The following is a 22,202-nucleotide window of genomic DNA, read 5'->3' on the forward strand; positions in this document are numbered from 1 at the left end:
AAGCTGAAAAGCAACAAACCAAGTAATCCACTTAAAAAATGGGGAACAGAGCTAAAGAGAGAATTCTCTGCAGAGGAATATCGAATGGCAGAGAAGCACTTAAAGAAATGCTCAACCTCATTAGCCATTAGGGAAATGCAAATCAAAACAACCCTGAGATTTCACCTTACACCCATCAGAATGGCCAAGATGAAAATCTCAAGGGACAACACATGCTGGAGAGGTTGTGGAGAAAGGGGAACGCTTCTCCACTGCTGGTGGGAATGTAAACTGGTACAACCACTCTGGAAATTAATCTGGCGCTTTCTCAGACAACTAGGAATAGCGCTTCCTCAAGATCCAGCCATACCACTCCTAGGCATATACCCAAAAGAGGCGCAAGTACACAACAAGGACATTTGTTCAACCATGTTTGTAGCAGCTTTATTTGTAATAGCCAGAAGCTGGAAACAACCCAGATGCCCCTCAACTGAAGAATGGATGCAGAAACTGTGGTACATCTATACAATGGAGTATTACTCAGCAATGAAAAATAAGGAAATCATGAAATTTGCAGGCAAATTGTATTTTTTTAAGCTGGCTTTATTTTCCCTTTTCTGGTCTCATATTAGGCACTACTGGAAAATAATTCATTTCACAGCCAATGCTAATATGACACAGAAGACCGTCTTTATTCAAGATAAGCTTAGGAATGAATGAAAAGAGAAATGTCAGTGTTATAGACTATAGACCAAATGAGAATACACTTTTAGCAAAAGTAAACATTGTTACAATTACATTATAAAAAATGATTTCTCATGAATGCAACATTTGTTTAAAAATAAATTAAATGTTCAAATTCTTTACAATGTATTTGTGTTTTCATTATTTGACAGCACAGTATTAGGGGACAAGGAAGGACTGAATGCAGGTAATGGACAAAAGTTAACAAAAGAACATATAAAGGTAGTTACTATTCTATTTCCAATTCTATCATAGTTTTGGGTTCATCAGTGGTAGAGAAGTAAAAACAAATGTATTTGATAATGAAACTGTCGATTCTGATATAAAGACTCACAGCTTCAGACTGGCTATTCTGAATGAATTCTAATGGTATAGAAGCTCACTGATACATATGAATAGTTGATGTGGTAAATTTCTGTGCCTAATGTTTTTGTTGTTGTTGTTGTTGTTCGTTTTGTTTTAGTTTATTTTTTTGCAAATTTTAAAATAAGTTTATTTAAAATAAGGAAAAGTGGCAGTTGTTAGAAGAATTTAAACATCCAAATTTAAACATCCAAATCTGTTATGTATATTTTTACATTTTAATGATTTTGTGGATCTATAAAATTTAACTCACTATTAGGTAACCTTCACATCTCCCTCTCTATTTGCTCCAGTTCTGTCATGCATTTACTTATATTGTCCTAAGGACCTTGGTGAAAGCAGCATTCTCACTTCATATCTAGCTAGGTGTTAAAAAAAATAGCAAGCATAAGAATCAGTGAATCTGCTGGAGCAGTTGTCTGATGGAAGCTGTGCATTCAATCCTTTAACGCATTTTTTTTTCTCTCTCTCCTCTTCTAGGCTGGTACAGAAACAGAGCGAAGGGTTACTTTCTTCTTTGCCCTTTTCTATAGTACCAACTGACACATTACAGGGGCTGCACAAGTGAGGAAAGCATTGCCAAAACAACCAGTTGGATTGTACTGCTATTTCCTTTTGATAGTCCACCTCCATGAACTTGGGCTGTCCCTTGACTACTCAGCACCACCCAGGGAGTCAGCTTACTTAGGCTTTTCTGTTTCCCTCCAGCCACCTACACTTCTAAACTTTTTTCTAGCTCTAACCTTTCAAATTTGACCTTTCCTTTGTTCCACCCTTGGATCTTGGGCTTTTATTTGGAAACTATGAAGGTGCTGCAGTGACAAACTTTTCTTTTCTTTCCTTTTCTTTTCTTTTCTTTTCTTTTCTTTTCTTTTCTTTTCTTTTCTCTTTTCTTTTCTTTTCTTTTCTTTCCTTCCTTCTTTCTTTCTTTCTTTCTTTCTTCCTTCCTTCCTTCCTTCCTTTCTTTCTTTCTTTCTTTCTTTCTTTCTTTCTTTCTTTCTTTCTTCCTTTCTTTCTCTTTCTTTTTTTCTTTTTTGAGAAACGTTGTTGCTTAATGCTAAAGCTTAACACACTCCAACACCAGAACTGGCATGGAGGCAAAGCAGCAGGGATGGTTGAGTGACCCAATGGAGACTCACATGAAAAAGAGGAAGGCAACTGTCAAACAGAAGAGCCCAAAGGCCCCAGACAGGGCGAAGCCCAGAATGCCATAGGAGAAAATGTGCTGCGTGAGAGATGGGTTCCTGGCATAGCCAACAATCAAGCTACCAAACACTGTTCCGATGCCAGCCCCTGATTCAGCCACACCAACTGTGGCAGCCCCAGCACCAATCAATTGGCTACTGTGTCAACATCCTGGGAATTCCAGTCTGGCCACCTAGAGAGGGGAGCTGCTGCAGGAAGGCTGTTTAGATGGGCCTATGGTCTACTCAGCAGGAAGGCAGACACAGACCTGATTAGACCCATGGTACAGGAGTGGATCAGAACTGGAGAAATGAGTAGTGTCTTGGTGGTCTGCATTTTTCAAGCTGTACGCCCATTCCCCTGCAGCCCCTGATCAGCCCACAGCACTCTCACTGCTCAAGGTGACTGACTCACTTCAACAAACTGCTTTTCAAAATTATGTACACTGGTATCACAACTGAATGTTAACAAATGCTCTTGTCATATTCCTCAAGGAAATCCCAGGAATGCTCTGTTCCAGAGCCACACAAAGCACCTGTTATAGAACCAAATGCACTATACTCCACCCAGTCTTTTACCAGGTGGAACATATTATGAAATATATATTAATAGTGGGCAGGAGGAAACACAGCTGAAAGTAAGAAACTTCTTATGTGGAAGAAAATTAGAGATCTTTTTACAAATTTCAATTCCTTTAGGGATCATTTGGCTTTTGTTACATCTGTAATCTTAGTATTTATGATCTCTAAAGTTTTATCCCTGCCACAAGGCTTCTGCTTTGGTAAGATCAAACACACATCTAAGATGTGCAGATAACAAGGTATATCACATTGGACACAGCAGACAGAGTAACTGTGTTTATAAGTTTTGTGGTGTGTTATTTTTTGTTTTTATTTGTTTGTTTGTTTGTTGTAGAAATGGCTGGAGAGATGGCTCAGTCATTAAGAGCATTAAATGTTCTTCCAGAAGACTCTGGTTAACTTTCCAGCACCCATATAGCACTTCATTTAATTCCAGTTCCAGGGGATCATATACCCTCTTCTGACTTCCATGGGTACTGAACACTTGTGGTACACAGACAAGCATGCAGGCAAAATACCCATACACATAGAATTAATAAATGTGTGTGTGTATGTGTGTGTGTGTGTGTGTGTGTGTGTGTGGAGAGAGAGAGAGAGAGAGAGAGAGAGAGAGAGAATTACTGAGCCTCACTAGTATATCCACCACCTAAAATACTTATAATAATTTCAGTCTCATTGGCTCTCACTTGAAGGCCTGGGAGTCCCCTTCTTTGTTCCTCAGATAAACAGCAAAACCTTATTATCAAAGTGGTAAATCAACTGTCAAAGAGATTCCTTTAGTGACATTTCTAACTCTGACTATTCCCCTAGAGATGTCTGTCCTTTGGAGCCTGTGATGCATAAGTGCTCCCCTGAAGGTCATCAACCAATCAGGTTTATATTGGTCTTTAATGTCCTTGATGTTCTCCTTTCCTGGCCCCTTGCCCTCCCCCAGAACAATTAAAAAACTAATTTAGTGAATGCATTTCCAATAATGAGTTAAGAGGAGTGGCCATCTGCAAAACAAATTATATGAAGCTAGAAATCCAGAAGACTTGAACTGGAACACTAACAGTTCCAATATTAACTGAACTGTATGGCCTTGAACAAAGCAACTAGCGATGTTGTGCCTTAGTTCCATTTGTGCTTGGTGGATAGACTGAATATTCTGATACTCATAGAATCCCTAGGAGGAATGGAGCATATTCTTAGAAAGAATCAATCAGGAAAGCCATTTAATAATCCTTATAGGGACATTTAGGCTACTCGTTCTCAAACTTATTTGTATATTGTAACCTTGAGTAGCAAGTTGGTAAAGATGAAACAAAAGAAAGATGTAAGGTACCAATTCTTTAGATCCCATTCCAGATTAATTTAATCTGGTTTTGTGAGAGTTGGAGTCTGCCTAGGTTTTAAGATTTTCCTTTACTGTTGAATTTTCTTCTACTAAGGGACATCCAATAGTTAAGGCCATTGACCAATTAGGAAGTCTGAACACATCACTCAGCTTTTGAAAGACTTCCGCATGTGCCAAGCTCCTAGGAATATCATTGGCTTAGTTAACTCTGGTGCTTGGACCATGTGCTACATAACTTCAGAATGTTGTCACAATTCATGTCTTTTCAAATCCTTCCAAAATTGCTATCATAGTTACTTTTCTCCCACTGAAAGCTGTTTTCTCAACACTATCCAATTGGATGCCCTTGTTGGTACCTATGCTGTAAGGTCTCTCTTGTTGCTCTGTCCAGTATCATGGGTCAAAAGCTGAGAAGTTTTGGTCATTTAAATCACAGCACAATGGTTCCTTTATCCTATCTATCACCACACTTGAAGCTTAAAACGTATCACAGAGGTTATGCACAAGTACAAAAGCCACATATGGCAGTGCTTCCTAACACATTAGAACTATTAAGAGAACTTTCTAAATCATGTCCACATTTATGACTGCTCCCACACTAACTGAATTGGAAAGAGTGGTTATATGGCCTAGAGAGCTGGGAACAAGCTTATTAGTTCTGTTTAATGTACAGGCATAGTTGAGAATCCTTTTCTATATCCATGTATATCAGTTTTTGTTTCTATTTTTGTTTTTTATCTCTGCACTTTACTTGTTTTATTTTAAATTCTGAGTTCTACAGCTTACCTGAGGAGAAACATGAAAATATCTTATTCCAGCCATACACATAACTGTACACCTATAATCCTACCACTGGGGAGACAGAGGTAGAAAGAATGCCACAAGTCAATGCCAATCATTTCTACACTTCAAGTTCTAGGCCAGCCAGAGTGACAGAGTAAGATACTGCCTCACAATAATAAAAATGAAAATAGCTTATTCAATGAATTTATAACTTTAGTAATACTATCATGATTAAGATATCAGAAAAATTATCCTGAGTACAGGTTAAAAGCATATATTTTCATATGTGTGGGTGTGTGGTTGTTGTACATGTATGTGAATATTCACGTTTGCCTATATGTAGGCCCAAATATGTGATTGAATGTGGGGTTATGAAAATGATGACCTAAGTCATCATCCATTTTTCTTCTGTATTATTCAAGAAGTCAGACTCTCTTAGTCAAACCCAGAGCTGTCTAATATAGCTAGCATTTACTATGCGCATTCTCTACAATTTATCCATACATTCCAAAGATGGAATTTTAGGCAGGTCTACAGGCCTCGTAGGCACTAGTGTGGGTTCTAAATGCAGGTCTTCATACTTACATGGCAAGCATTCTAACCACTGGGACATATCCCAAGCCCAAGGGATATATGTATGTTACAACAATTAAAGAGGCCGTGAATTTGAAAAAGAACAAAGAGGCATATATGGAAGAATTTGAAGGGAGGATAAGGAAGGGGGAAATGATATAATTGAAATATAATCTTAAAAAATATTTTTTAAAAAGATTAATAAAGAAGGTAAATATTATTAAAGTAAAATATATTAATTCATGGAAATACTACATAACTGTGCAATTAACATACGCAAATGAATGGATTTTTTATTAAAAAAATTAACAGTAAAAATTATTAGAAGTTTTTATTGTTTACTATCACCATGTTCCATCATCTATGAACAATGCTAATGGTAAAAATCTTTCCACAAAGACAAGTACTTCTACTGATCTTGCTTCTCAATATGCACCAGCTACCAAATAATCACTTTCAGATATGGGGGGGGGAAAGCGTAATTGCTATCAGCTAGTTGTAGTTCTCATTCTGCAATGGTGAGAATAAGAAAGATATCGCTGCATGTACGATTTTTTTCTGACTTGTTAAAGCAATTTAATGGAAAGGAGGTATTCTTTATACTAGTGCTGCATAATAAGTTCCCCATTTCTCACAAGAGATATTTCAATAAGAACACGTTGTCCCTTTTTTTAGCATATGCAATGAATTGACACCATCCACACCTTCTGGTGTATTATAAATGCAAGGATACAAAGACTTGAAAATTCTGGATGTGAATTGGGAAAAAAAATTACAGTAGTAATGTCATATTGCCACTTTGACCATTGTGAAACAACAAAACCACCTCTGAAAACTGTAGGTCTTATTGTAGTAACATCACAGAATGCAATCAGAAGACAGGAACATGTCTTCTGAGACTATTGGGAAAACCATTGTAATAATAACAGAAAATTATTTATCTTTGGATTATAGATATGTTCTTCAAGACAACTTTAAAGTGCTGGTTATGTACTCCTCTCTGGGTTACTCATTACCTTTTTGAATGAAGCAGAGTTATCATTAACCCATAATGAACCAGACTGGCAGTGCTGATTTGAAAGCCTTATTGAAATGCTAATCTCTAACCGATTTATGTAGTCTAGAGGAATTCCCTAAAATCTAAGCAATGTTTTTGGTGTGGTCATGATTTCCTGTAGTAAAGTGTTTTTAATTAAAAACAACTGGAGTGATGAAGTTGACTGATGTGTTCACTGGTACTAACCAAACATTTAAAAATATTTACTGAACAATTACAATGAACAAGACATAAGTCTCCACTTTGCACAGAGCTTACATTTTCCTGACAATAAAAACAAATACACTTTAATTTCAGAATTTCTTTATTTTTTAATTAATTTATTTTTATTGATTACAGTTTGTTCACTTTGTGTCCCAGCTATAGACCCCTCCCTCATGCCCTCCTAATACCATCCTGCCTCCCTCATCCCCTCCCAGTCCCATCCTCCCTCCCTCATCTCCTCCCATGCCGCTCCCCAAGTCCTTTGATAGGTGAGGTCCTCCTCCCCTTTCCTCTGACCCTAGCATATCAAGTCTCATCAGGAGTGGCTACATTGTCTTTCAATGTGGCCTGGTAAGGCTGCTCCCCCTTAGGCGAAGGTGGTCAAGGAGCCAGCCACTGAGTTCATGTCAGAGACATTCCCTGTTTCACTTACTAGGGTACCCACTTGGATACTGAACTGCCATGGGCTACATCTGTGCAGGAGAGTTCTAGGTTATCTCCATGCATGGTCCTTGTTTGGAGTATCAATGTCAGAAAAGACCACTGTGCCCAGAGTTTTTGGTTCTGTTTCTCTTCTTGTGGAGATCCTGTCCCCTTCAGGTCTTTCATCATTCCCTGCTCAACCATGTTTGTAGCAGCTTTACTCGCAATAGCCAGAATCTGGAAACAACCCAGATGTTCCTCAACTGAGGAATGGATACAGAAATTGTGGTACATTTACACAATGGAATACTACTCAGCAATTAAAAACAAGGAAATCATGAAATTTGCAGGCAAATGGTGGGATCTAGAAAACATCATCCTGAGTGAGGTATCCCAGAAGCAGAAAGACACACATGGAATATACTCACTTAAGAGTGGATATTAGACATATAACATAGGATCAACATACCAAAATCTGTACACCAAAAGAAGCCAAACAAGGGGGAGGACCCTGGGTAATATGATCAATCCTCACTCAGAAAGGCAAATGGGATGGACATTGGAAGAGGGAGAAAACAGGGAACAGGACAGGAATCTACCACAGAAGGCCTCTGAAAGACTCTACCCAGCAGGGTATCAAAGCAAATGCTAAGACTCATAGCCAAACTTTGGACACGTAGAAATTTTTAAAAATAGAAAAGTTCATAAGAAATGGATATCCGAAGTACTGGAAATTTATAGGCCCAAACCACTTCCTATAATTGGATTAAGCTTATCCCACCATTGCTGAATTATTACATAGTGCTACTACCCCTTAAAGTCAGACACAGGGGAGGAGACAGGATATGTAAATGTATTCCAGAGTTACTTTTTTCTTTAAAGATTTTATTTTTAATTATTCTTTTTATTTTATAAGATTTTTGCCATTATGTATTTATATGCACCACATGCAGAGCTGGTACCTGAGGAAGAGAGACGGGCAATCAGATCCCCTTAAAATGGAATTACAGATGGTGATCAACTACAATTTGAATTCTAGGGACCAAATCTGGATCCTCTGCAAAGTCAGCAAGTGTTCTTAACTGCTGAGCCAGCATCTCACCAAACCCTCTTAGTTTCTTTTAATTTGTATCCCCATAAGCTTGAGAAATACCGGCAGAAGTGAGTTGTAAAAAGACTAAAAACAGGAAAAGCACAATATCAGTAGACTTTATAGAGATGAGTCCACCTAAAATAATTTCTGGATTCGGTGCACTATCCCAGGCAGTTGTTGATGATGAACCACTTCAGTGGTGACATAAGTTCTGGCAAAATCCTTATACATAAAATTTAATCCTTAGACAGTAGTGACTTCAGACTTGGAGTGAAGTAAAATTAAAACAGCTTTCATGTAGATTGAATCTCAGTTCTGAGTCATTTTAGTAAAAGTCAGGCTCTCACTCTTAATACTAACATACATGATCCCAGACTGCTGGTTTTCTCGGATATCTGGTAGAAACAGCACAAAACACTCCAGAAAAAAGAGTAATGTTATCTAAGTGTCAAGTTATTTCTAAAACTAATGTTTTAACAGAGATGTTGGTACAAATAAAATAGCAGCCAAACTAAGCAATTGAATAGGAAATACAAGCAGTAAGAGAGTCTAGAGATAGAATCACTGAGTTTCAAATATTATTTTCAGACAGATTTTTTAATTAAATTTTTATTTTTATATTAATTATAGTTTATTCACTTTGTATTGCAGCTATAGCCCCTTCTCTCATTCCCTCCCCTTCCCACATTCCCTCCCTCATCTACTCCATTGCCCCTCTCCAAGTCCACTGATAGAGGATGTCCTCTTCCCTTTCCATCTGACCCTAGCTTATCAGGTCTTATCAGGACTGGCTGCATTGTCCTCCTCTGTGGCTCAGACATAGATTTAAAGACAACTATTTTGCTAGATTCAAAGAAGAGAAAGAAATATTTAAGCAGAGAATAGGCAGAACATAGTTAATATAATAAAAATAGAGATCTTAAGTATAAATAAAGTAATAATTGATAATAAAATTAGGGCTTGTGTATATATGCAATAGAAAACAGAATTAGGGAATTTAATATAGCTCTGACAATACATAAAAAGAAGCATGTAGAAAAAGTGTAGGATAATAGAAAGAAGAATAATTCCATTTCTGAATATATACCAAACAGAAAAACATACACATTGACACATTTTGCAATATTACCACTATGTTCGAAATGTTGGTGCAACTCCCAAATCCACAGAATCACATATGATTTGTTATGTGCAATTATTGAGAATTTAAAGCCTTTAGAAAGGAAAAACCTGCATTAGCCCATTTTCTTACATTATCACACCCAAAACTGAATAATTTACAAAGGACAGAAATTGCATCTCATAGTTCTGAAGCCTGTGATGTTGTAAATCATCTCCTCTGCCTCTCTGTAGAGTGAAGTCCTCTACTATGCATTATATGATGGAAAGCAGTTTCAAACTGTATGTTAGGTTCCACATGGGAAAATGTGGACTAATCGTTCCTCATATGACACAGGAATGACAAAAAGCAAACCCTCTTCCACAAGCTTTTTATATATGGCATTAATCCTTTCACTAAGCACTTTCTTCAATAAATTAACACACCCCATTAAGTTCCTACTGCTTAATACTGTTGAACTGGGGATAAAGGTCCAACATAAGTCTTATAGAAGACAAAAAATCTAAATATTCATATAATAAAAGCTACATAACAATGAAAATAGAGCTTTGTGTAATGTTTACAATTATAACAATGAGTAAACTAGACAAAATAATAAATACCACATCTACTATTTACTAATCCATTACTAATGATATATATTTTCATGTAAGCAGCATTCAAAAATATGTTGTTTTATTTGTATAACAGATGTACAAGTAAATGTTAAAATTAAAAATAAATGTATAGAGATTCAAATTATAAAGAGTAGAATAATACTTATACCACAGTGTGAGGGTAAAAGGAATGAACAAAGGACAGATATATGGAGAGAAAAGGTGGTATCAAGTGGTCTGGGATCCACAATGGAGAAGCCACAGTAATCTAGAAACTCAGCATGTTTATTATATACAGTTAAAGAGAGGAAATGTTATCACATATAGATAAACAAGAAGGCAGGGTTATTATATACAGCTAAAAAGGGAGACAAGTTTAGTTAATCTCAGTAGGAGTAGTCTCTGTAGGGATATAGTCTTCAGGCCTTAAATATCTGGGTGGAAAAAGCTGCAATGGACATTTTATGCTCACACTGTCAACTTCTGCACTGAGAACTGAGAAAGGCATTGCCATCCCCTTGATCCTCTCCCAAGGAAGGTTTTGCCATGCTCTCAGATCTCAGGCATTGGTTAGTCAGGATTTGCTCATTATGACAGGGAATATTATATCTACATTATTATGCTACAAAAGTTTGTAATAGCTCACCTGGCTGTACATATGTACATATATATGTATATGTGTGTTGTGATATTTTTGAAATGTGTGTTATATTTCACATGCAAAAGATTTTGCAGTAAAATATCACATATAATGGCTTACTTTTATAATTTTAAGATAAAAATGGGAGAACCACCATGGAAATAGTATCCTTTTTTTATTTTTGTATTTTGTTTTTGTAAAGGATTATTTTAGCTATTCTGTTTTTTTTTTTTGTTCGTTTTTCCATATGAGACGGAGAATTGTTCTTTCTTTTTTTATTTTTCTTTATTAATTACACTTTACTCACTTTGCATCCCCACCATGGATCCCTCCCTCCTCCTGTTCCAATCTCTCCCTTCCTCCACCCTCTGCATGCATGCCCCTCCCCAAGTCCACTGATAGGGGATGACTTATTTTCCTTCTTTCTGATCCTATACAATTAGATCTCATCAGGAGTTGCTGCCTTGTCTTCTTCTGTGGCCTGGTAATGCTGCTTCCCCCTCAGGGGGAGGTAATTAAAGAGCAGGCCAATCAGTTCATGTCAGAGACAGTCCCTGTTCCTATTACAATAGAACCCACTTGGACACTGAACTGCCATGGGCTACATCTGTGCAGGGGTCTTAGGTTATCTCCATGCATAGTCCTTGGTTGGAATAGCAGTCTCAGGAAAGACCCCTGTACTCGGATTTTTTGGTTCTGTTGCTCTCCTTATAGAGTTCCTGTCCTCTCCAGATCTTACTGTTTCCCACTTCTTTCCTAAGATTCCCTGCACTCTGACCAAAGGTTACCCATAAGTCTCAGTATCTACATTGATAGTCTGCAGGGCAGAGCTTTTCAGAGGTCCTCTGTGTCAGGCTCCTGACTTGTTCCCTCTTTTCTCCTACTTCTGATGTCCAGCCTCTTTGCCTTTCTGGATAGGAATTGGGAATTTTAGCAAGAGTCCTCCCTCTTGATTAGTTTCTTTAAGTGTACAGATTTTAGTAGGTTTATCCTACATTCTATGTCTATATCAGTGAGTATATACCATGTGCATCTTTCTGCTTCTGGGATAGCTCACTCAGGATGATCTTTTCCAGATCCCACCATTTACCTGCAAATTTCAGGATTTCCTTGTTTTTTATTGCTGAGTAATATTCCATTGTGTAGATATACCACAATTTGTGCATCCATTCCTCCACTGAGGGGCATCTGGGCTGTTTCCAGCTTCTGGCTATTACAAATAAGGCTGCTACAAACATGGTTGAGCAAATGTCCTTATTGTGTACTTCAGAATCTTTTGGATATATGCCTAGGGTATAGCTGGATCTTGAGGAAGCGCTATTCCTAGTTCTTTGAGAAAGCACCTGATTGATTTCCAACTTCCTGAACAGAACACCAACCGCACAGGCTCTAAGAGCAACAATCAATAAATGGGACCTCATGAAACTGAAAAGCTTCTGTAAAGCAAAGGATACTGTCCTAAGAACAAAACGACAGCCTACAGATTGGAAAAAGATCTTCACCAACCCTATATCTGACAGAGGGCTAATATCCAGTATATATAAAGAACTAAAGAAGCTGAAAAGCAACAAACCAAGTAATCCACTTAAAAAATGGGGAACAGAGCTAAACAGAGAACTCTCTGTAGAGGAATATCGAATGGCAGAGAAGCACTTAAAGAAATGCTCAACCTCATTAGCCATTAGGAAATTGCAAATCAAAATGACCCTAAGATTTCACCTTACACCCATCAGAATGGCTAAGATCAAAAACTCAAGAGACAACACATGCTGGAGAGTTTGTGGAGAAAGGGGAACCCTCCTCCACTGCTGGTGGGAATGTAAACTTGTATTTTTTTATTTTTATTATTAGTTACATTTTATCAATTCTGTAGCCCAGCTGTATCCCGCTCCCTCATTCCCTCCCAATCCCACCCTCCCTCTCTCATCTCCTCCCTGCCCCTTTCCAAGTCCACTGATTGGGGAGGACCTCTTCTCCTTTCATCTGGCTCTGTTTTATCAGGGATCTTCAGGACTGGTAGCAAAGTCCTACTCTGTGGCCTAGCAGTACTGCTTCTCCCTTGCGGGGGTGGGGAGGTCAAAGAGCCCGCCATTGAGTTCTCATCAGAAATAATCCCTGTTCCTCTTACCACAGAGGGCCTCTGATAGATTCTACTTAGCAGTGTATCAAAGCAGATACTGAGACTCAAAACCAAACCTTCGGCATAGTGCAGGGAATCATATGAAAGAAGGGGGAGTTAATATGACCTGGAGAAGACAGGAGCTCCACAAGGACCAAATATATCGGGGAACAGGGTTCTTATATAAGACAGTTTCTCCAACCAAGGACCATGTATGGATATAACCTAGAACCTCTGCTCAGATGTAACCCATGGTAGCTCAATATCCAAGAAATAATATCTGTTAATACAAAAAGAATAAAGATATTTTTAAAACATCAGGCATTAAGCAATAATAAACCTTCAAAAACAAAGTTAACCCTCCTACTGTAATCAGCAGTACTAGAATGATAGCTTTTTAATTTTGATTATTTTTTTCATACAATATATATTTATCATGATTCCTTCTCCTTCAATTTCTTTTTGATGCTTCTCACCTCTGTACCTGTCCAACCCCATGTTCTTTCCCTCTTCTTTCTCTTTTTCTCATAAAATTGATAACATTATTATTCTAAATAATAAGATGTTAGAATAAAGTGATATGCAAACGAACTAAGTAGTAGGGAATTATTTGTGAGTCCCTTAGACTAAAATATATTAAAATTCCAGTAATATCATATCTCTTGAGCAATTCCTAGAACTAAGTTGGATCACAGATCAAGGACCCATTACGGATGCATATTCTAATATTACTACAAATACATACTGTTCATCTTCCTTCCTAGTTTTAACAACAGGAATATTGAGCTACTTCTCATTATAACTGTGTGCTGGCAAAAGAAAAATATCTGACATGTTTAGGAATTATAAATGTTGTCTGTGAGATACACTAATCCTTAGGGATCCACAAAGCCCTGTGGTCTATAAGCAAATGCCAACTTCTTAAGAAATAAGATGACAAACTGGAATGGTGAGATGACAAGATAGAATCATAGTCATATCTCTTTTGGTTAAACGGACTATGAACCAATCCTACAATAATTTAAATTCCAAACTATATATGTTGTAGTAATTGCTTTATTAATGTAACATGCTTCTCACTGGCTTCCTCACCTATAAAAAGGACTATTGTGTACAGAAGAGCAGTAAAAGCCTGTGGAATTTTTCTGGGTACCAAAACAGCAAACCAAAAATAATGCAGTAATCCCATGAGAAGCATAGAATAATGACACCATCAAAGATGTGGGAATATTTTTATTCCTTTCATGTCCAGTTTAAATACCATATTTTGCTTTCATTCAAGATTCAGGTCAAAGAAACTGACAGTGAATTATCATCTTCTCAATCAGTATGATATCTAATTTACAGCTGCTCTTCTAGATGTAATCATTTAACAAGCTTCTCCAGGCTTCTTCAAGCCCAACATAGTATCTAGCACCTGGTATATAGTTAGAAAAAAGCCAGTGCTTTTTTCCTTCTATGTGCAACTAGGCATAAAAGATCCGAAGCAGTTTCATTATCCTAACATGAATCCTCTTCTCTCTACATTTCACCATCTTATTCAAAGAACATATTTATTATGAGTTACTTATAAATTTGTAAGCTAGTGATCTTTTGTTATCTCATAGGACATCACTAAATAGCCTATGTATGTTATTGATAATATTATGCTCACAATGCATTATGAACAGGAATTTCATAAATGTTAATAGCTTTGAGATAAAACCTCTGAAAACATGGATCTACCATTTCCCTGTGGTTTCTAGAGATCATTATCTTGGTATATGCTGACATGTCTTTATTAATCAGAAAAAATATCATTCTAGAATATCTCAGAGTTTATATCAATGATGAAGAGGCCAAAAATATGGTGATTTTTTTGCAGTTTTATGTATTTAGTATGTGTATGTGTGTGTGTGTGAGAGAGAGAGAGAGAAAGAGTACATGCCTACAGAGGACAGAAGAGGGTGTTGTATCTTTTAGAACTGGAGTCATAGGTAGTTATGAAACAATGAACATAGGTTCTGTGAACCAAGCTCAGGTCCTCTGCCAAAGCAGTATGTACTCTTAACCATTGAGCCAGTTCTACAGCCCTATTTAGAGATTTTTCTGAGTTTTGTTTCAACATATACTGAATGAAGTGGTTTGACAAATTTACTGGTAACTCATAATTCTGCCAATTTTGGTCAGACTCAGTATAACAGAAGGTTCTCAACTATGTTCAGGTTGTATAGCAAGTATCTCATTTACTTAGTCCTATAATCAAAACATTCAATAGAAATTTAAAAATACCCAGAAACAAGGTAATGAAAACACCATAGAGCAAAACTTCTTCAGTGTTACAAAAACAGTACTCTGAAGAGAAAATACAACACTAAGTAACCCTAATAAAAAGTAACAAGTCATGTAGCCCCAGTATCCAAGTGGGTTCCCTAGTAAGAGGAACAGAGACTATCTCTGACATGAACTCAGTGGCTGGCTGGCTCTTTGATCACCTCCCCCTGAGGGGGGAACAGCCTTACCAGGCCACAGAAGAAGACAGTACAGCTAGTCCTGTTGAGACCTGATAGACTAGGGTCAGGAGGAAGGGGAGGAGGACCTCCCTTAACAGTAGACTTTTAGAGGGGCTTGGGAGGAGATGAGGGATGGAGGGTAGGAAGGGGAGGGAATGAAGGAGAGGACTACAGCTGGGATACAAAATGAATAAACTATAATTAATAGTAAAAATAAAAATTTAATAAAAATGTAACAAGTCAAAAAGCTTTTGACATGCTATCTTATAATAGGATGTTATATTAAAATAATCAAGAGGATAAACCCAATGGAAGAAAGGAGGTGACAATGAATAAAAACTAAAGTAATTAGTTATTATAAAAAGAAGAAATCCAGAATGTCTTTCTTCAGAGAAAAAGAAAATAATTAAAAAAGACAAATTTCTACTAAGATTGGTTAAAGAGAAAAGTTGAGAACACAAATAATGTGAATGAGTAAAATGTGGACATAAGGACAAATAACAGTAATAAAATAATACCATTACTTTGAGGAACAGCATTTCTGAAAACTGAAAAATGGATGTGTCCAAGAAATCATAATGTACCAAAATGGAAAGCCTTGGTATTATTTAAATATTTTAAATTGGTGTTGCAAATCTTGCTGCAAAGAAAACACTAATACAAGCTGAGTTCTAACAAGATTTCAAGAAAAGAGATAATTTCAGTCCCCTAAATTTTAGATTATAGAAAACCAACAATATTCCTCGTTATTAACTAAACAGAAGAAATATTGTCTAATTCATTTTATGAGGCCATAATTACCCTCATACCCAAACCACATACAGACTCAAAAAAGAAAGAGAATTACAGACCAATTTCTGTCATGAACACAGATGCAAAAATACTACATAAAATATTTGCAAACTGAATCCAAGAACACATCAAAAAGATAATCCACCATTATCAAGAAGGTTTCATCCTAGAGATGTAGATTATATGAGCATCAGTAAATGTAATCCACCATAAAACAAACTGAAAAAAAAAAAACAAATATGATCATCTCATTAGAAGCAGAAAGGGCCTTTTTCAAAAATCTAACACTTCTTTATGACAAAAGTCCTGGAGAAGTTTGGGATATAATGGATATACTGCAACACAATAAAGGCAATTTACAGCAAGCCTATCTCAAATTAAATATCAAATTAAAAAGGTAACTCAAAACAATTCCACTAAAACCAGGAACAAAACAAGGTTGTCCGTTCTTTCCATATCTCTTTTCCTACTTCCATCCATTTGCCTGCAAATTTCATTATTTCATTTTTTTAAATTTTTTTAGCTACCAAAACTTTATTTTTTAATTTTTATTATTAGTTACATTTTATTAACTCTGTATCCCAGCTGTATCCTGCTCCCTTATTCCCTCCCAATCCCACCCTCCCTCCCTTATCTCCTCCCTGCCCCTTTCCAAGTCCACTGATTGGGGAGGACCTCCTCCTCTTTCATCTGACCCTGTTTTATCAGGTATCTTCAGGACTGGCTGCAAAGTCCTCCTCTGTGGCCTAGCAGGACTGTTCCTCTTTTGGGGGGTGGGGAGGTCAAAGAGCCTGCCATTGAGTTCCTGTCAGAAATAGTCCTTGTTCCCTTTACTATGGGTAACCAGTTGGTTACTGAGCTACCATGGGCTACATCAGAGCAGAGGTTCTAGGTTATATCCATACATGGTCCTTGGTGGAGTGTCAGTCTCAGAAATGACCCCTGTGCCCAGATTTGTAATAGCCAGAACCTGCAAACAACCCAGATGTCCATCAATGGAGGAATGGATACAGAAATTGTGTTATTTTTACACAATGGAATACTACTCAGCAATCAAAAACAAGGAAATCATGAAATTTGCAGGCAAATGGTGGGATCTAGAAAAGATCATTCTGAGTGAGGTCTCCCAGAAGGAGAGACAAACAGGGTATATACTCACTTATAAGTGGATACTAGACCTATGATATAGGATAAACATAATGAAATCTATACACCTAAAGAAGATAAACAAGAAAGAGGACACAGGGTAAGATGATCAATCCTCACTTAGAAAGACAAGTGGGACGTAGGAGAAAACAAGTAACAGGACAGGAGCCTACTACTGCAGAGGGCCTCTGAAAGACTCTACCTAGCAGTGTATCAAAACAGATACTAAGACTCATAACCAAACCTTCAGCAGGGTGCAGGGAATCATATGAATGAAGGGGGAGTTAGTATGATGACCTGGAGAGGATAGGAGCTCCACAAGGACCAAATAAATCATTATGTCATTTTTTAATCAGCTGAGTAATATTCCATTTTGTAAATAGAGCACTGTTTTATTTTTGTTTTGTTTTATTATGTTTTGTTTTACTCATTCTTCAGTTGAGGAAAATCTAGGTTTTTTTTAAAGTTTCTGTGTATTACAAATGAAGCCAAAACAAACATTGTTGAGCAATTGTCCTTGTACTAGGATTCAGTGTCCTTTGGGTATCTGACCAATACTGGTACAGCTGAGTCTTTAGGTAAATTGATTTCCAACTTTCTGAGAAGGGACATATTGATTTCCAAAGTGGTTGTACAAGTTTACATTTCCACCAGCAATGGAGGAGGGTTCCACTTTCTCCACATCCTCTCCAGCATGTGCTGTCACTTGAGTTTTTGATCTTAATCACTCTGAGATAGAATCTCTCTCACAGTCATTTTGATTTGTGTTTCTCTGATGACTAATGATGTTGAGCATTTCTTTAAGTGTTTCTCTGCCATTCAAGATTCCTCTGTTAAGAATTATTTGTTGATCTGGTCGAAGATGGCGGCGGCTAGTGTGCAGCTTAGCTGAAAGGGAGAGGACCCGCAACGTGGAAATTGGTGAGTGAAGGGGCTGATCAACCCAGAACAGAGTTATCTAGACTTCCAAGAAGAAAAAGACTAACCATGATCTGAGTCCATCTAGAATCAGGTCACGGCAGACTCCTCTGGGAGGAGACACACCGAGAGGTGATCCCAGGCACTTCCCGGCACCCAACACCCTACTCCCTCTTTGGAGGAGGCAGGAGGCATCCAGCAGGATCTGCCACATAGGACACTGTCTGTACCTCAGCCCCAGTGAGAGCTGCAGCTCCTACCAAAAAAAAAAAAAAAAAAAAAAAAAACCTGAGATCGGGGCTGAGAAAACCCAATCCTTTTGGGCACTCCCCCAAGAACTAGAATGCCACCATACCATAACCCTGCCTTGGCGCCACAAAAGAATAGAGAGGCGCACAGTGGCTTCACAGAGCCCAAACCCCAGTGCTGCCGGCTGCTCCTAGCAAACAAACTTCAGCTCGGGATCTGGGACTGGGGTCATTCAACATGTCCTGAGACTCTCCAGGGACCAGCGCAGTAAGGTCTAGCACCAAGTCCTAAAACCGGCGCCCCCCCACAATCCCTGGCAGAGAAACCTCAGCTCAGAATCGGGACTGAGAAGTCACAACCCCTCCTGGCACTCCCCTGAAAGTGCCGACATAAGCTTGCCCTAGCAAAGGGGAAGGTCAGAGGGGAAGGACAGAGAGGCAACCTGCCACAGGACACAGCAGCACCTCTCCAGCTCACCCAGTGGCCCCTGGCAGAGAAACTCGAGTTCTGGATCTGAGGACACTCAAACCTACCTGGTACTCTCTCGAATCAGCAACTATAGGTTCTACTGCCAGGCTGCTTCTGGCAGAGATATCTGGGCCCGGAATCTGGGATTGAGAACATTCAAACACAACTCTTTCCCATGCTACCCCAGGACCAGCCAACATAACTCCTCCTGGCAGAGGGAAAGGACAGAGAGGCAGCACACAGGACAAGTGGACACCAAGTCCTGTGGCCACAATGCCACAGAGCTGACTGTTAGCCTACTCACACATTTTCTGCAGGAGGACCAAATCAGAGAGTAGAGAGCAAGGGGAACCCCTGTGCATTCCAACTGGTCCTGCAAGGGAGTGAGTGAGCCTTTTAGGGAGAGTTTGCCCCAGACCCAGGGCCTCTCCACACAAGCAACCAGACAAGATCCCTGCCACCCACACCCCTAGTGTGGGCATCACAGGGATTCTTGGGATAGCGACACCAACATTGAAGCCTCTGCCTTGCGGGTCCACCAGGGTATTCCAGGCAAACAATCCCTGGATCTCAGACAGAACTGCCTAATAGTGGCCTGCAGGCCACTGCAATAGTCAGAAAATCCGCACATGCACACTGTGCTCGCTAAAAGCGCATGCAAATAGCGCCAGTGTCACATTCCTTACTTAGGCAAAACTGAAACCACAACGCACACTCCCAAACCAGTGAACCTCTCTCATCTTCCTGAAAAAACAGTTCAGAAAAAAGAAAAAGATGATCATAGCCTGAACTACAAACTCGAGGAACAAACAGTGAGGGGTATAAATAACCAGATGGCTAGAGGCAGAAGTAAGAACACACCCAACAAAAAACAGGACATAATGACCTCACCAGCAACCCCACAAAACAATGGACACTTCAATTCACTAGATATACAAGAAAACGACGTCAAAACTATGTTTCTCCAGCTATTAGAGGCCCATAAAGATGAAATGAACAAAGCTCTCAGAGAAATAGCCAAATAAATAGAGACGAACCAAGAGGAAACAAATAGAGCTCTCAGAGAAATGACCACGAAAATTGAGGCAAAGAGGAAATGAACAAAGCTCTCAAAGAAATGTCCACGCAAATGAAGGCAAATAAGGAAGAAATAAACAAAGCTCTCATAGAAATACAGGCAAATATAGCCAAAGAAGTAGAGGCACAATTAGCGATATATAGAGAGGAAAGGGACAAAAAAAAAATAGAAGCCGTCATTGAAAAGCAGGACTCCACATTCAAACAGATGAAGGAAATGGTGCAAGACATGAAAACAGAATTAGAATCAATAAAGAAAACACAAATAGAGAAAAACCAGGAGCTGGAAACATAGAGAAAAGATCAGGAACTACAAAGATAAGCATCACCAACAGAATGCAAGAGATGGAAGAAATAATCTCCGGAGATGAAGATACACTTGCAGAAATTGACATGCCTCTCAAAGAAAAAATAAAATCAGAAAAGTTCCAAACACAAAACATCCAAGAAATCAAGGACACCATGAAAAGACAAAATCTAAGAATAATAGGAATAGAAGAAAAAGAAGACAGCAGGCTCAAAGGTCTGGATAATATTTTCAAGAAAATTATAGAAGGAAATTATCCCAACTTAAAGAAGAAGATGTCCATAAGCATACAAGAGGCCTACAGAATTCGAAGTAGACTAGACCAGAAAAGAAATTCTTCACGTCACGTCATAGTCAAAACACTGAACCTACAGAACAAAGAAAAACTTCTAAAAGCAGCAAGGAAAAAAGGCCCAGTAACATATGAAGGTAGACCTATCAGAATCACACCAGATTTCTCAACAAAAACTATGAAAGCCAGAATGGCCTGGACAAAAATCATGCAGTCCTTAAGGGACCACAGATTCCAACCCAGACTGCTATACTCAGCAAAATTTTCAATCAACATAGACGGAGAATTCAAAATATTCCATGACAAAACCAAATTCAAACAATATCTACATAGTAACCCAGCTCTACAGAAGTTACTAGAAGGGAAACTCCAAACCAAAGAAAAGAACTACATCTAAGGAAACAGAGGAAATAGATAACTACACAACAACAACAACAACAACAAAAACCAAAAGAATACAAGCAATGAAACTCAGTGACAACACCAACCCCATATCAAAAGTAAGTAACAATTGTTGGTCACTAGTATCTATCAACATCAACAGACTCAACTCCCCAATAAAAAGACACAGACTAACAGAATGGTTGTGGAAACAGGATCCAACATTCTGTTGCATCCAAGAAACACACCTATGCAACAAAGATAAACACTAAACACTACCTCAGAATAAAGGGCTGGAAAAATGTTTTTCAAACAAATGGCTCCAGAAAACAAGCTGGAGTACCCATTTTAATATCTAATAAAATAGACTTTCAACCCAAGTTAATCAAAAAAGATAAGGAGGGCCACTATATCCTCATCAAAGGAAAAATCCAGCAAGATGACATCACAATTCTGAATATCTATGCCCCAAATACAAGAGCACCTACATTCGTATATGAATCAATGTTAAAGCTTAAATCACACTTGATCCTAATACCTAAATAGTGGGAGACTTCACCACTCCACTCTCACCAAGGGACAGATCAACTAGACAGAAAACAAACAGGGAAATAAAAATACTTACAGAGTCCCTAAATCAAATGGACCTAATAGACGTCTACAGATCTTTTTATCCAAACTCAAAAGAGTATACCTTCTTCTCAGCACCGCATGGAACCTTCTCCAAAATAGACCATATAGTTGGTCATAAAGCAAGCCTCAACAGATACAAAAAGATTGAAATAATCCCTTGTATTCTATCTGACCACCATGGACTAAAGCTGGACCTCAACAACAACAGAAATAACCAAAAGCCTACACGCACATGGAAACTGAACAACTTGCTACTCAATGACAGCTGGGTTAAGGAAGAAATAAAGAAATAAATTAAAGACTTTCTAGAATTCAATGAAAATGAAGACACAACATACCCAAATTTATGGGACACATTAAAAACAGTGCTCAGAGGAAATTTTAAAGGACTAAGTGCCTTCAAGAAGAAATTTGTAACATCACATACAAACAACTTACTGGACCAACTGAAAACCCTAGAAAAAAAAGGAGCAGATACACCCATGAGGAGCAGATGGCTGGGAATAATCAAACTCAGGGCTGAAATCAATCAATTAGAAACAAATAAAAGTATTCAAAGAATCAATGAAACAAAAAGCTGGTTCTTTGAGAAAATCAACAAGATATACAAACCCTTAGCCAAACTAACTAAAAAGCAGAGAAAATCTATCC

General features: G+C 38.1%; 1 pseudogene; it reads right to left on the reverse strand.

Moving 5' to 3' along the window:
* Nucleotides 1-2,182: 2,182 nt before the first annotated feature.
* On the reverse strand, nucleotides 2,183-3,080 carry LOC129676764 (ATP synthase F(0) complex subunit C1, mitochondrial-like; annotated as a pseudogene).
* Between the last annotated feature and the right edge of the window lie 19,122 nt (nucleotides 3,081-22,202).

Source organism: Psammomys obesus, unplaced genomic scaffold (assembly GCF_907164565.1).
Source record: "Psammomys obesus unplaced genomic scaffold, mPsaObe1.curated_primary_1811, whole genome shotgun sequence".
In the NCBI taxonomy this organism is placed as follows: Eukaryota; Metazoa; Chordata; class Mammalia; order Rodentia; family Muridae; genus Psammomys; species Psammomys obesus.